This window comes from Labrus bergylta, chromosome 5 (assembly GCF_963930695.1).
Source record: "Labrus bergylta chromosome 5, fLabBer1.1, whole genome shotgun sequence".
NCBI lineage: Eukaryota > Metazoa > Chordata > Actinopteri > Labriformes > Labridae > Labrus > Labrus bergylta.
In genome coordinates, this window is record NC_089199.1 from 7,656,365 (window position 1) to 7,668,560 (window position 12,196).

At 41.6% G+C, this 12,196-nt stretch overlaps 1 protein-coding gene across 2 annotated transcripts in view; it reads right to left on the reverse strand.

The window, feature by feature from the left end:
* Positions 1-12,196, reverse strand: part of cbfa2t2 (CBFA2/RUNX1 partner transcriptional co-repressor 2) — a 40,570-nt gene that overhangs the window by 18,700 nt on the left and 9,674 nt on the right. Inside the window, exon 1 of one of the 2 annotated variants that reach the window (XM_065954661.1) lies at positions 3,286-3,720. The exons of the other annotated variant lie outside the window; for it this stretch is intronic. The gene's annotated coding sequence lies outside the window, so the exon portion shown is untranslated. Of the gene's footprint in view, positions 1-3,285; positions 3,721-12,196 lie in introns of those variants that run through there. 2 annotated transcript variants of the gene reach the window in all.

Genomic DNA, 12,196 nt, shown 5'->3' on the forward strand with positions numbered 1-12,196 from the left:
CGTGTGTGGGGGATTGCGTGGGTAGAAGCGTGTTTTGATGAGTGTTATTGTGTTTGCATGGTGTATTGGTTTGAGTGAACATATGCTTAAGAACACAGTGTCTCTTTTAGGTATTATACACAGTTATTTTCGAAAGTGTCAGCGTATCTGTTTAAGTTTTAAGTCCCAGCAAACCCGGTGATAATAGGCCGGAAAGGTTTTATTTTCTTGTGCAAGTGAAAATAGACGTCTCAGAAAGAGAAAACAGGAAAAGATAGTAAAAGAGAAAATGATGACAATTTAACGCAGAGAAGCAGCACCACCCATTTCTTGTCCACCCATGAACCCAACAACACAACTATATGCTGTGTCTGTATTCTGCTGACTGAGCGTTTCTTTGCTTGCCTTCTGGGTTTTTTTTTTGCTTTTGGAAAAATAGCTTTCCAGAAGTGAATGCATTATATCCCAACTCTCATTATTCGTAATTTCTCTCTGTCTCTGTCGCCTTATTGCTGATGCATCGGAAAACTAAGTTAAAGATTCCCTTACAATGCGTTTGTGATTTTAACATTCAAAATGGGTAATCCCAAAGTTTCCCTAGTGCTGACAAATACACGCAGAATCAACAGTCTGTGCTCCACGTCAAAAGTAAAGTATTTGGGCCAACAAACTCAGGCTGAAAGAGGGCCTTTAAGCTCCAAGAAAGGAACAATTTGACAAATGTCCCATGAAGAAAGTTAAACTAGCCCGCTGGCTAAAGACAAAGGCTTATTTTTCTAGTATTGTTCGGCCAATCAGTTGCTAAAATGCTAACAGACAGTGAAATTATGCTCATGTGTTTTATCTGTGGTATGAGTAAGTAGAAAACTTTTTGCTAACATATTAGCATGAATGTTCTTATTGTATGTTCTAGGTGAAAGCCTGTTGAACTTTATAATAGTAAAACCTTTTATTTATGTTTGTGCCTAATCTAAATTCAAAACTTCCACATTTGTGCTCAGTTCATTGATTCAATTGAGATCCCTTCACAGTCTCTTAAGCATGTGCTGCTATTCTTCCTCCTCAGACCACACCATCATAGAAAATAAAGGGACTTCTCTTGGTTCACTGAGCGGGTGTCTCAGGCCAGCAAAGGGTCACCAGACCCCAAGAAGAGACCCCTGACTCATGCACTTAGCACAAGGAGCTCCCATGCAACGTCAATGGGTTTGTGAGGGAGAGCGCAGGTGGTTCAATGCTCATTGACACAGATATATGTCTGCACACCAACTAACACACACACACACACACACACACAAACAGAGCCATTTGCACCGTCTGGAAACATTCCCCATGCTGAAATAATCTTTCAGAGTGCTACTTTTAGTGACTGAGCATTTTTCTGTTAAGTAAATGGCCTAACTCTTTCATGTCCACACACACACAAACATAAGTGAGACACACAACCTCTCATTGAACCCCAGGGGCCAGATATCACAGTCCTCGCCACTGGAACTAATAGAGCACTTCCTGCATTGAAGCAGCTGCTCTGTTCTGTGTGAATGTGAGTGTTGGAGGAAAAAAAAGGAGGCTATTCTGTGAATGAATTCTTTAGATTATAGCACACTGGAGCAAGGGTCACGGTGGTCTGTTTCTGTATTTATTAGTACTCACAGCTGGGAGTGTGTTCAGAGAGATAAAAAAAAAGCTACAGAGAGCTATAAGACAAGCAACCTTGTACTTCAGGAGACATAATGTCTACAGGACACCTGGTACACATATGCAAACACACTCACTGCCTTAGACTCAACCTGCACTTATCAAGCGTGTCATCAAAGATGACGAAACCACAAGACTAAAACAGCAACTGATCATTAAATATGAATGGATTTAGAGTGACTTGAATAAAATAGACTGAAATGTAACATCCTTGATCACTGAACAAACACACACACACACACACACACACACACAGAGATGCAGAACAGAGCCTTCTGTCAGGAGAGTGACAGTGTCCAGCAGACCATTGAGGGGTCTCTGCTGTGAGATTGTGCAGCCGACTGTTTGTCTCTCCTATCTCCCTGATGGACTGGATTGGCCTGGCCTGGCTTGACACTAGCCAGGTCTCTATTTTTTTTTTCTCCCTCACACACCTCCTTCTTCTCCCACACACAAAAAAACATTTTCTGAAAGCTTTGGAAAAAGAGAAGGTTACTCATCCAAATGTCTCCTGGAACAGTGTGTCTTTAGTCACTTTTACAAAATATAGGTGGTGCAATAATGTGACATTTGCCCTCTGCTGGGATCCACATTCCCACTGATATCTGAGTTGTGTAACATGTAGGCACAGCATGAAAGATCGACCCAGCAGTTCCCCCCTCCTCTTCCCCATATGTCTGGGAAAACTGTCCAACAGATGCACACGTCTCCTTTACCTACTTTCTTCTGCTCTGCTAGCCATGTGAAAAAAAAAAACCCTGATTATAAAATGACAGCTGAGAGAGACAAGCCCCTTTCACACATTGAGCCAATAACACAGCCGGGTTTAAGTAGCAGTTTGTGATATATACACACGAGTATTACTTAGGAAGAAAAAAGGAGGAATCATAATCGTCACAGGTAGAGTCGAGTTTTCTTTTCTTTTGCCACAAGTGGAAACAGATGGGAAGGGATCAGGGAGAGTTGAAAAAGAAAGAAACAACAGAAGGCTTCATTTCTTTTGGCTGCTTGAGTGAGGAATGTAGCTACTTTTGTGCCGACTAAAGATGTGAGGAACATTTTTTTAAAACATTACTAAAACCTAAGATGTCAAATTGACACAGCATTCTTTTTTTTTTTTTTTTTTTAAAAGAAAGAAAATCTGCCTCTTTTGTAGCCAAATGCTTTAAGTTGCCAGAGCATTTTTGAATTGGAAAAGGGCAGACATGGAGCCAAATAAACAAGAAAAAGGACAATTTTATCAACATTTACGCAGCATTTCTATGAATGCATATCAACAAAATTATACTTATTATGAAAAAAAATAGACTCAAGCAAGAGTTTCCCAAGCAATAAGTACTTTTTAGTCCATATGGCATATGGAAGTAGACAGACAAACTCATCCCTCCTACCTCAGAGGACAAGGATGAAGAGATAAAGAGGAGAGGATGAGGCACCATCTGTACAGTACAGAGCTGCTCTGGGAATTAGGATGAATCACAGACACACACACACACACTAGAAGAACCGTACAGTTTGCTAAAGCAGACACACTCACAAATGGAGACAAATGACCACAATTTATCCAGAAAAAAAAACAAAATTCCTGGTTCAGATCTCTTTTCCTACCTCCACTCTAGTAGAGTCCACTCTTCAGTCCTTTGAGAAAAAAGTCAGCTGCAGCGGTGCGGTTCTGCTTTCTTATCCTTTCCTTTTTGTCTCTTTCGGTGACTCCACGTCTTCATATGTCAGGCATGTGTTTGCATTCCCACATATGTGAGCTCCAGTGTGGCGAAGGCCAGAGCCAGAGACACAGATGGCACCCAGATGGAGACAGATACTCGAGCGGACCAGCACTACAACGCTGCACTGCACACACTATCTCTCTCTTTACTCTCTGTCTGTGTCCTCACTCTCCCTCTTTCTCTCGTGTGAACCTCTCTCTACCTCTCTCACTTTGTGGTTCCCTCAATCTGCCTCCGATTCTATACTTATTCTCTTTAACTCTCTCGGTGAAATTGCGTCCTCTCCGGTGCTTGCTCTCTCGCTCTGAACCTCCCACCCTCCTCCTGATCTCTCTCTCTCTCTCTCTCTCTCTCTCTCTCTCTCTTTCTCTGTAGCTCCTCCCCTGTTTTCCCACACAGTCTCCTCTCCTCTGTATTCACGGGCCGGGTGCTCTGCCTACGTCACAACTCCACCACCACCCCCCCCCCCCTTCTCCTCACCCATTCCCCTCATGGATCCCGGCCAATCATCCACTGCTGACTGGCTCTATTCAACCTGTATTCACCGGCAATGGCCCTTGCAATTAACATAACTAATTGCTTTGGCACCTTAAGGCTAAACAAGAAGCCGTGCCAAAGGGGGAAAAAGTGTGTGTGTGTGTGTGTGTGTGTGTTCATCTGCATATGTGTGTGAGGGAGGGGGTCCTTTTAGAAAAGTTGGGATCTCCATTTAAAATGTTTTTATACTAACTTCCCCCCCTTCTCTCCCTCCACATGGCTCTTTCATTGATGCCCTCTTTTGTCTCAGCTCCTTAATGCGGCCGCCTCGCGAACAACACTTGAAGAGCTTGAATGAGTTATTCTTCTCGCACTCTTCTCGTCAGAGCTCCATCTTCACTGAGTTAAACTTAAATCACTGTCTGATTTATGCCTCATGCACAAGTGCTGCTGCAGAGACAATGCAGGTTCAGATAATGGATCCTGTGTGGCTGAGAATGGGCGGTCTGCAACCTTTATTTACCCCTGTCTTAGAGTCCCTCCATCAGTTTACTCTGAGGAAAAGTGCAGATCATGTTGCTATAAGTTCATTCTGAGTCTGGAGTAAGTAAGACATTAATCTGCTTTTAATTAGAGGACTGACAATAGATCAATGTGAGAGATTCCACGCACTTGGCTGAGTCAACAAACAAGCAAATAAATGCTGTCGGGTAAACACAAACAGTTCATTAAGAGAAGGTGGTGCCCCTTCCCTTTGCAACGATGCACAATTGTAAACAGCACTGAATATTTTAAGGTGTAATCCTCTCATAATTGGTGCTTTTACTGGTAAATTCAGCTCTAATGGGCTGTCTAATTGTTCCAAAGTAATCCCAGAAAGGGCAAATGTGGTATTGTGCATTTTATGGGTTGTAAATAATAACATTTAGGCAAATAATCACCCATAATAACCTCGATCTCCCCTCCTCCCTCCTTTATTCAGGGTGCATCTGGTCAGCCAGCAGGCTCCCAGGCAGGGCCAGGTGGTTGTGAGAGAGGAGCAGAGGGAGGGGGGGAGGAAAAAAATGGAGAGATGGAGGAAGTCCTCGCATCTGAAGCTACTGTAACCAGCATGCTATTATAGCACTTTGGAGGTGGTGAGCTGAAAACGACACCACTAAATGGACAAAGGCTACAAGCAGACTCAGATTTAGCGCCAGGTGTGATGACGCAGGTGTAGCGGAGGAGTGAGCACGCTCAGAGGCGTCTACTCAATCGTGGGCTGTTAAAATCATTTCACTCCAGTCAAACTTTAACATTAGCCAACATCTAAGCTGAATAATGTAAAGACTTTACTGTGATGGAAAAAATGTATGGAATCTTAATGGGAGTACAGGGGTGGGTCAGGATTAAGAGGAATGGTCTGTGTTCATATTTTGCAGCTAGAGATAAAATTCTAGGACTCATGCAAGACGGACAAAAGAGCAAGCATTTGCAAAGAATGTTTTCCTGAATTAAGAAACAAAACTTATTGAAAAAGATCAGATAGGCTACTTTCATATCTTCAACCATTTACACTGCCACTCAGCAACAGTGATTTTTCACATCACCTGCTGGACAGCATTCCAGGAAACCTTGTTGTTTCAACATGAAACGTAAAAACAGCCCCATAATCAACAACATTAACCCCCTTATTGTATTTCATTAACTGAGCCCAAAGTGGACATGCATTCATGAATTTTATTTACTCAATGTGATAACAATGTCAATTGTTTTCACATGATCTCGCCTCATTTATCGCGTTATCTCATCACAACAGCGCTGATGTAGCCATTATCACAGATTCATTTATCTCGTTATATCAGTAAAACAAGGCTTGTTTTGTCGTAGATAACGGGATAAATCTTCTAGAAAACAAACCAATAGACTGGTCACTGTGATAGACCAGACCACATCATGCCATGCAGGCCATTATCCATGCTAATGAGGTAAGTTAAAGGCTCGCTCACACTAGGCACAGCTGCCCCGTATCGTGCCGAAGCACTGTTGTCACCCCTCCTAAGTCCCCCTGCTGGCCGGAACTCACATCGCTCCAGGACCGGCCTAGCCTGACCACGTTAACCTCTTGCACAGACATTATCAAGTTGTGATAGTAGATAGTGATACTATGAGTCCAGCTAAGTCTGAATAGTTACGTCTGCCCAAATTTGGAGTAAACACTCGACCTATGCATCCAACCAACGTTCACCCTTTGCAGCCAATTATTTAAAATAATTGTTGAGAGGAAAAGTCACATTGTTTAGGCTATTTGTCATGTCCATGTTGGTACCCTTGCTTGTGATCCTGCATGAGCAACCATAGCATGCCTAAGCTCATCTCTTCCTCCTGTGGCAGGGTGAAGAAAGTGTACGGTAGTTCACTCACACTAGTCAAACATGCTTGGGCTTTGGTGGTCAAACGTGCTTGGTACAGTACAGTACAGAGAGCCCTAAGGTTATTTCTATGATTGTTTTGTGCATTGCAACTCTGAGGATACGAGATTAATCAGATGAGAAAACAGTACGTCAACTAAGTTCTTCCATACGCTCTTTACTTAATTATTCTGTGATACACTTACTGTGTACTTACGAGCATATTTGTTGGCAATGACAAATTACTTAATCAACTTTTCACATTTTATTGTTGGGACTAACAACTGTCATAAATTTATCCAATGGCCAAATGACGCCTTCAAATTGCCAACGTCACATAGCAACTTTTTCTGTGATGGAACTAAAATTTATTGCACAGTATAGTGGACAATGGACACACACACAATATTAATGCTAACACAATGCTTCTTTCAAACAAGCTTCAGGAGCTGTGAGGCCTTAAACAGACCCACTTCAGCACTATGTTCCCTAATTCAGTTGATGCAGTTATTTCACTGAGGGAAATCGGAAATGAGGAGGTTTGCGTCCAAATTAGTAAACTTCTGCAACAATGTGACGTCACTGAAATGTCAATTTTTACATCAGGATTGAAAAAAGTAAAAGTGCTGCTGCCACTTCAACCGCAGTTATAAAGTCCTCTAGACGCACTGGCTCCTTTAAACAAACGAGAGACCAGAAGTTGGTCTAAACCAGACCTAACTAAGTCTTTTGGTGTGTTTTGGTGTCTGCTAAGCCTTTAAACGCTTTAATCTGTTACTTCTGGACTTCCTGAATCGTTAACAATGTGTCTCTATAACCTCAAGCAACACGACCCAACCACTGCGGCCCCCCTGCCCTGGGCTGTTTTACAGAAGTGCAGTGTTCAATCTGAATCTCTGCTTTCACATGGAGGAAATATGAGAAGCCGGTTGTCTCTGCGATTGGGGATACAAGGAGGAGTCGTTGTTGTGCGATGGCACGTACACTTAAAGTTTCAACTATTGCATGTGTGATCACCATCTACATGTTTCAAAGTGTCTAGGCGGTACTATGCTTGACTTTATCATTTCCTATGTTATACCTATTGTCCTTGTAATGGAAAGTTGGCCTGCTGCTGTATGGCTTCCTTTTACAGTTACCCATATGCAGCTGTTTGCCATTTTGTGTGTGTGCATGTGTATGTGAGAGATACAGCACAACAGAGAGAGAGGGAGAGAGCGGGAGAGAGAGGGAGAGAGAGGGAGAGAGAGAGAGAGAGAGAGAGTCTGCGGCATCTGTTTCTGTTCACACGGTCCCTCGCCAAACTTCCCTTTTTAGAAAAAGTAAACAGTACTTTTTATAAGTGAGGACAGAAAAAAGAGAGGAGGAAAAAAAGACATTCTTAGACATGATGATAGAGTAAGCAAGACATGTATCACTGACGGAAAAACATTCATTTAAAAAATATGTAAACTACAAGGGCCTTTAAAAAAAAAGCAATAACTGTCCAGTGCATTACTTATATGTGCTCTGATTCAAATACATTGATTTTTATTTTGTAAGTTAATTAAGATATAGCTTAAAGACATTTTCATAAATAATGTTGAATGTTTTATTAAATATAAGCTGAATTTATAGCGGTCTCAGCCATGTGATATGATTTGCGGCTGACCATAAACTCCATCCAATCACCTTTGACACAGTCCTTTCTCACTCCTGAATCACTGGATGCAAATTAAAAAAAGTGTTTTCTTAGCGCCATTATCAAGACAATTGATGCTGATGCAGTCGTCTCGGCCATTCAGAAGAGGTACTGAAAAGCTAATCAACCCAGGGTAAGGCTTTCATACAATACAGCAAAACAACAACAACAAGACCAAGGGGCTCTATGCTGATGTGGGCATGTTGCAACAGGTAAAGATCATACAGTTAAGGTTTAACAGGGCAGGTAAGTTCAAGAAAATCAAACAACACAGCAGATGATAGAATCAATTTACCTAAATGATGAAAGGTTAACTCTATATAGCCTACAGTATAGCCCTATATGTGCATGCAAATATATGACTGCTCAACAGACTTTCAGGTTTTCAGACAGGTTTGCATCACCACCATTCTGATTCTCCATAACGGTCACAAAGAATCGTGTCACACGTTTCATCAGCAGAGTTGTATTGCAGCTAAGAAGAAGAACTCTGAAGAAGATCTGCGGGGTAACAGGCCCCATGAGCAACTAGATCGACGTTGAGGGAAAATGAAACTCTGCCTGCAACCTGAACTGTGCAACAGGAATCACTTTCAGAAGTGAATACAGCTCACACATGGTGAGAGTATTTCGTTCCCACCGAGGAGTTCTAAGAGTTATACAAAAGATTTGATTTCACTGTGAGAGCTTCTGCCAATGCAGTGTGAAATGATGACAGAGAATTTTATAGAGGAAATAAAATAAACTATGCTTTGTATTCTTTTCCCGACCACAACTTCCTTTATTGATAAGCTTCCATCTTCGCAGAGTACAAACTCAAACTGTGTGAGGATGTGTGTGCATGTGGTGCATGTGTGTGTGTGTGTGTGTGTGTGTGTGTGTGTGTGTGTGTGTGTGTTGTGAATTTGGCCCTATAAGTTGTGAAGCTTGTCTGTCTTCATGTAGTGTGGCTAGTGAAGCCAGAACAGCTGATTCTGGTCTGATTCCCACAAAATGGATTTCCCCAGATAGGGAACCTCTATGGGAACCAAGCATCTCAAATAACTAGTGCAAATAAAGATATAATTTAGTATTAAAAAAAGACTCAACAAAGACAAATGAAGGCCAGATGGACGACACATGTACGATCTGAGCCTGCGAGTGATAGAAAAAAAAAAGCCAATCGGAAAAACAAAAGACAACCAACTACATGCAAACTATGATCGCATCGCATCCTGTTTAAAACTGTGATGCAATTAAAAGTTGTTATTGGCTAGGCGTGCCTGTAGAATAGAAACAATGAAATACAAAGGTTAAAAACATATTGTGGAAACAAAATAAATCTGGTCGAATCAAATGCTTTAAAAAACAACTATATGTCATAATGGGCTCAAATGCTTAACAGTGTATAGTGTCATTGTCCCTTATACACTGGTACTCCAGTGTCTCATCCTGTATATCAGATACAAATGTCAATGTTTGTCAATTATTTATGTTGTTTCAATGTTTCCCACCAAGCCTTGTTATTGTTCCCCTCCCACGTTCTCTAACCATCTTACCAGCATGGCACTCCTCCCTCCTCTTACTCCCTCGTTCCCTCCTCCTCATCACTGTTGACTAATCTGATGCAGCCATAGATTTCCCTGTCTGATCTCTCATGGCCACACTTTCCATTACATCTTCAGTGCATTTATCTATTATGGACACGTCATTTACCAGGTCCATGTCTGTTTAAGGGAAGATTTACTGTAAAAAAAACAAAAAAAAAACATGGAAAAAGAAGAAAAACACACATTAGAGATAAAATAAAATGTGTCTTGCTGGTAATTCTGTCTGCAGGGATCTGATAAATGATATGCCATAAAAACAACAGACTTTACTGTATGTCTCCGTCCTAGACAGGGAAATCTAAAGAGTGGTATTGAAGGATGGCGGGGGGAAGGATGAGGTTCCCAGAACATTGCCTTCCCACGCACACACACACACGCACACGCGCACACACACACACACGTGCGCACACGCTTTTACTTCAAAAGTCTGAAACACTAGACAAGTTTCAATAGAAGTGTTTTAATCCATTCCTGTTCCACTACTTTAAATAAAAGGGGCCCTGTGGATTTTCCTAAACAATCAAAAGTTATGTTTACACTTCTTTACTTCCCCAAAAAAATTGTGGGCAAACATGTTTAGATTCTGAGCTTATTTAAAATGATTTGTCATTGAATATCTGGTTCTGGATTTTGGTTCCCAAGACAACAAGGTTTGACTGTGAATTGATCAAAAAGACTTTAATTCATCTTATGTTCCAGTTGTATGTTGTATTTGCTTCCTGGGTGTTTTAAAAATGTCTTTAAACCTGAATTATCTAAACATGGCTCACACTTCTCTTCTGTGTTCTCTTCTTTTTTCCCTGGTCACCTGATGCACCAGATGGTTTGTTGCACAGAATCATCTGAGAAGCCGTCGATGCAAATTGTTCTGCAAAGCAAAATTTCTCAAGTCATTGCAAGAACTGTCTATCTCAAACAAATGTCAACAAAAACAGAAGGGGGAAAAACATTAGTGTTTGCGATTCTTAAAATGAATGACATATTCCCAATTTTGATTAAAATGATATAGGAGAAATACTAGTCTCAAAGGGATCTGCCATGTTTGCTTTGCATACCAACATTCACTCCTCACTATTATCACACATAAGGCATGCCAACAGGTGCTCATACAAGTACACTGGCTACACGACTGTATACATTCAATTGAAACCTGGAAAGACGTTTTTTTTTTGTGTCATTGCGATCTCAGGAATACAGCTTAGTTGCCGTAGTTTTCCAAGTCAAAAACAACTTTTGTGAGGGAAGAAGTTCACCAGCCATGTTTGTATCAAGCCTAACATACAACAGCTTACTTTCTTTTGAGTATTTTCTCATGTATTCACCTTTAAATGTACCATGAACTGAATGTTCTGGTCTTGGAAAAACTATCCAAACAGCTACGAAAAGAATCCATGCATACATGGGTCTGTGATGGGATCTAATTTCCTGAAAACTTCTAAAGATACTGTTTATGAGTCATCCTCAGGAGCATTAAAAGAAAGACTTTATCAGATTGTCTCTGTTTCATGACCAAACACACTTATGAGATTTCTCATTGCCTTGCTCAAGGGCACCTCTGCAGTGCTCAGAAAGTGATCTGGCACCTCTCCAGCTACCAGATACATTTCTAGACTGGGTCTGCACCGGGACATGAATCGGTGACCCCCAGGATCCCAACCCAAGTCTCTACAGACTGAACCTACAGCCACTGGGAACAACTACATTATAAAAAAAATAAACAGGATTTAATTATCCATATTAATTTTGTTGTTGGTTTTGTAGTTGTGTTACAACATTTGGTAAGAGTTATTTTTCCATTCTGTACAGTTTGTTTGGGCATTGGATCATGTGTTTGTGAGTTTATGTATGTTGTTAAAACATCTTGCATAATTTCAAATTGGAAAATAAAAATACAGTCTGAAAAAGATTTATGTTTCTGTTTGTCAATGATGCTTATTTCTTTTAAACGGGTTCATAAAACTAAAAAAACCATTAAAATGATCTTCAAAACTAGATTTATTCCCTTGAGACTCATTCAGCTCATCCTTAAGTAATTCAAAAGAATTGGGTTGATTGTCAAGGGGGTCCCACGGTTCTCTGACACAAAACAACCACTGCCTGGTACTTTACCCCCTCCTGACATCCCCACTAGCCCAAACACGCCCCACTCCTCCCCCTCCCCCCACCTCTCTCCCCACAGTCCATCAACCCGACCATGCCCCCCTCCTCAGTCCTTCCACTCCATGACCATTGTGCCCTCCTTTTCAGGCATCCCGTATCACCCAAAACAAATGGGTCCCATATTTTCCCTCTCTCTCTCTCTCTCTCTCTCTCTCCCCTCCTCCTCCTCCCCCTCCCTTCTCTTATTTTTCCTCTCTCTTTCTCTCCTTCTCTCGGTGCCGATGAAAGGCAGGCATTGAGCCGGCAGTGGCATTCCAAAACCTCAGGCCTCGGCTCCAGTGTGTCTGGCTATTCAACACTGCTGGGAGCCATTAGTTTAAGTAAGGTCTGACCCGCCCACTCACCCACGGAAAACCCTCAGATCTCCTATTACATTCATACACAGAGGGGAGACACACGGCTGCACTCCGGGTGCAACGAGTGTGTGCATGTGCAGGCAGACATGAGTAGAGATGAGTAAATATAAGAAGTACAATTATGTGAGAGAGAAATGCATGC